The sequence below is a fragment of the Cervus elaphus genome, chromosome 4, assembly GCF_910594005.1.
Source record: "Cervus elaphus chromosome 4, mCerEla1.1, whole genome shotgun sequence".
NCBI classification, from domain to species: Eukaryota; Metazoa; Chordata; class Mammalia; order Artiodactyla; family Cervidae; genus Cervus; species Cervus elaphus.
The window spans coordinates 42,697,835-42,702,459 of NC_057818.1; the positions used below are offsets into that span (position 1 = coordinate 42,697,835).

The following is a 4,625-nucleotide window of genomic DNA, read 5'->3' on the forward strand; positions in this document are numbered from 1 at the left end:
AACAAATACATGAAAAGATGCTCAACATCACTCATTATTAGAAAAATGCAAATCAAAACCTCAATGAGGCCATTACATGCCAGTCAGAATGGCTGCTATCCAAAAGTCTACAAGCAATAAATGCTGGAGAGGGTGTGGAGAAAAGGGAACCCTCTTACACTGTTGGTGGGAATGCAAACTAGTACAGCCTCTATGGAGAACAGTGTGGAGATTCCTTTAAAAACTGGAAATAGAACTGCCATATGACCCAGCAATCCCACTCCTGGGCATACACACCGAGGAAATCAGATCTGAAAGAGACACATGTACCCCAATGTTCATTGCAGCACTGTTTATAATAGCCAGGACACAGAAGCAACCTAGATGCTCATCAGCAGATGAATGGATAAGAAAGCTGTGGTACATATACACAATGGAATATTACTCCGCCATTAAAAAGAATACATTTGAATCAGTTCTAATGAGATGGATAAAACTGGAGCCCATTATACAGAGTGAAGTAAGCCAGAAAGAGAAACGCCAATACAGTATACTAACGCATATATATGGAATTTAGAAAGGTGGTAAAGATAACCCTATATGCAAAACAGAAAAAGAGACACAGATGTACAGAACAGACTTTTGGACTCTATGGGAGAAGATGAGGGTGGGATGATCTGAGAGAACAGCATTGAAACATGTATATTATCAAGTGTGAAACAGATCACCAGCCCAGGTGGGATGCATGAGACAAGTGCTCAGGGCTGGTGCACTGGGAAGACCCAGAGGGATGGGATGGGGAGGGAGGGGGGAGGGGGGATCGGGATGGGGAACACATGTAAATCCAGGGCTGATTCATGTCAATGTATGGCAAAAATCACTACAATATTGTAAAGTAATTAGCCTCCAACTAATAAAAATAATTGGGAAAAAAAATAGTTTACCAATTAAAAAAAAAAAAGATGACTCTTTAGTATTTATGGAGATGAATAAATGTCTTTAATGTATCAGTACAACAAATTAAATAAATAAATAAATAAAAATAGAATCAGTGTGGAAGCACTACTTAAGAGTTTGGATGCCAGAACAGGAGGAATTTGTAACCATTTTTGCATCCATTATCATTGTCTTTTGTTTATTTTTCATTTTCTAGTCTTTTTCATTAAATGACTCGATCATTTATTTTCAATACTAAGTGTTTATAAATGATGTACAAGTTCAGCTTTGAAATACCCAATTGTTTGCTCAAGAGAACTACTGTATGCCAACTAAGTACTAGGACTCTACTAATAGAGAGTTTACTTTGAACTTGCTTTTTCAATGATTTTTTAAAAAATCATTGTTATATAGCTTTATATATTTCTGCTAGCTCAGTAGACTTCTAGAAATGAACCAGATATTTATGTCCTCATGTGGAAAAATATTCTGATATATGAAGTGAACTAAAAAAAGAAACTGATAATTATACATGCAAACTGTGTGAGCTCATTGTTAAAGTGTGTATGCCATGTATATTGTATATCACATATGACACATGGGACACACATGTATACAAACATGCATGGGAATAAAAACATACAAAAAAAGTTCAGCTTTGATTCCCTATTTAGCACACAATATTTAGGAAAAAATTTTTATATTACAATTAGATCAATTTTTTGCCTGTCTTTTTTCTACTTTCACTATATTTTGGTTTTAAAATTTGACTTATTTCTTCTTCTTTAGATCATTTTAAAGCCATAAGTTGTGTTTAATTCTCAGTATACCGTGGATATTTGAAAAGATGTTTATATTTGTTTGACACGGGTATGAAATTACAAGTAAATGTAAATTATATTTGTATATAGGATCAACCTGGTTAGTAGTATTTTAAAATTTTCTCTACTGTTGTTATCTGCCTGACCTGTTCATTTCTGAAAGGAGAACATCATGTTGTTTTCATGGGTTTTTACTTGATATATGTTTATGCAAGATTGGACAGGAAATAAAAAATAATTATATAAGAATCATGTAATTTTTATACTCCTGGTGAAGTAAATTTTATCAGGATAAAATAACTCCTTTATCCTGCTTTATGTTTGTTATGTAGAGTTTCCTGTCCTATTGACGTGGGCCAAGAATTGAAAGAGCCATTAATAGTGAGGGTGCTGGTTTACTAGCTCATTTATCTAGTGAGTATAATTATGAATTAGTGTGCTTTTTTCACAGTAAAATTTGCTAATATATTTAAAATTATAAAAATGCTTATCCTATTTTAAAATTGAAATTTTACTGAGATAATTATAGATTCATATTCAGTTGAAAGGAAAAATACAGAGAAATTCCATGTACCTCTTTCTAATTTTCACTGGTGGTAACATTTTGTAAAATTAATGTATAATATCACAGCCAAGACCATGACATTGATATAAGCCACAAATATCACTCCAATGTCTCCAATTTTACTTGTACACAATTATACTGTGTTATGTATATTTATATGTTATGTATATGTATGTGTATATGTATGTGTTATGTTATGTATATTCAGTTCTATACAATTTAACCATGTGTATAGGTTTGTATATATGCCACCACAGTCTAAATACAGGACCTTCCATAATCACAAAATTCCCTCATTACTTTTACAGTCACACCTTCCTCCCTCCCATTCTCCATCACTTGTCCCTAATTCCTGCATTTATAGCATTTTGTCATTTGAAAAATGTTACATAAAACATTAAATAGTATGTAACATTTGGAAATTAGATTTTTTTTTCACTCAGATTGTTTCCTGAAGATCCATTCAAGTTACTGCATGTATCAATAGCTTTCTTATTTTTATTGCTGAGTGATTATTTCTTGTGTGTATATATGTACCACAATTTAACCATTCACCTGCTGAATTCACCTGAGCTGTCTCTAGTTTTGGGGCTATTATGAATAAAGCCACTATAAACATTCACATGTAAGTGCTTACGGGAACATAGTTTTAATTTCTCTGGAATAAATATTCAGGAGTAAATTTGGGGTTTCTACAGCAATTTCATGTTTAGTTTTATGAGAAACTGACCAACTGTTTTCAGGGATGGCTATATCATCTTACATTTCCATCAGTGAGGTATTAGTGATTTAGTTTTTTCCACATGCTTCCACATCCATTATCCTTGATAATGTCACTATTGTTTATTGTCACCATTCTGATCTGTTAAGTAGTGATACCTCATTATGCTTTAAATATGCATTTCCCTGCTGGTTCATTATGTTAAATATCATTTCATGTACTTATTTGCCATCTGCATATATCTCTATAGAAAAATCTGTGTCTTTTGCATATTTTCTAATTTGAGTGTTTGTTTTGCTTTGCTATTGAGTTTTGAGTGTTCTTTATATATTCAGGATACCAGTCCTTTGTTGAATATGTGGTTTACAAATATTTCCACACAGTTTATTGCTTATCTTTCATCTTCTTCAACCTGGACTTTCACAGAGGAAAATCTTTTAACTTTGATGAAGTCCAATTTATCAAATTTTTCTTTTATGGATTGTGTTTTGGTGTCAGATCTAAGAATTCTGCCTAGCCCTAGATGTCAAAATCTTTTCTTTCTGTTTTTCCTAAATGTTTTATGTGGTGGTTTAGTCGTTAAATCATGTCTGACTTTTGCCACCCCATGAACTATATAACCTGCCAGGCTCCTCTGTCAACGGGAATCTCCAGGCAAGAATACTGGAGTGGGTTTCCATTCCCTTCTCCAGGGGATCTTCCTGACCCAGGAATTAAACCCAGGTCTCCTGCATTGCAGACAGATTCTTTACCGACTGAGCTAATGATTTAAGTCAATGATTCTAGTCAATTTTGAGTTAATTTGAGATTTAACTTGAGTTTAATTTTCTTACCTGTAGGTGGCCCCTATTCTAGCACCATTTGTTGAAAAGGCTACCCTTCCTTCATTGAACTGCTTTCACTTCTTTGTAAAAAGAATATGGAATTTATATTTTTTAAAATGTATGGTTAGACTGAAGGCAAAAGGAAAAGAGGACAGTGAAAGATGAGACAGTTAGATAGCATCACCAACTCAATGGACATGAATTTGAGCAAACTCCAGGAGATAGTAAAGGACAGGGAAGCCTAACATGCTGCAGTTCATGGGGTTACAAAGAGTTAGTCACAACTTATCAATGGAACAACAACAATGCTTATAAACTGTAAAACATTAGAAGTTACTTTTTATAATAAAGAGGTCTACATATACAAGTATATAAATAAAAATATATATTTTGTAGATAATATATGCTTGTATGTTTAGATAGTAAATCACCAGAAAGCAAGTAATTTTTAATAATAGAGGTAAACTGAGGTTTAAAAAACATGGAGTACTTCATGAATTTGTGTCTCATTCTTACGCAGCATCCATGTTAATCTTCTTTTATCATTCCCAAAACTTTTTATATGCACTATCAGAATGCATACCGCTCATATGTTTTGACTCATCATTCTTACTTATGAAAATTCATTTCTGAAGAGGCAGTATATGCCCATGGCTATTTATACAGCATTATTTATAACAGCTAATAAACGAAGAAGGTAATAAGTCCAAAAATGATACATAGGAAAAGTGTGTTCATCATCCATTGCTGTGTAACAAATTTCCCCAAAATCTACCAAC

The 4,625-nt window shown here is 33.1% G+C and overlaps 1 non-coding gene across 1 annotated transcript; it reads right to left on the minus strand.

Moving 5' to 3' along the window:
• Positions 1–4,321: 4,321 nt before the first annotated feature.
• Positions 4,322–4,425, minus strand: LOC122692947. The gene has a single exon (XR_006340759.1). It is a non-coding gene; the product is annotated as a U6 spliceosomal RNA (small nuclear RNA).
• Positions 4,426–4,625: the final 200 nt, after the last annotated feature.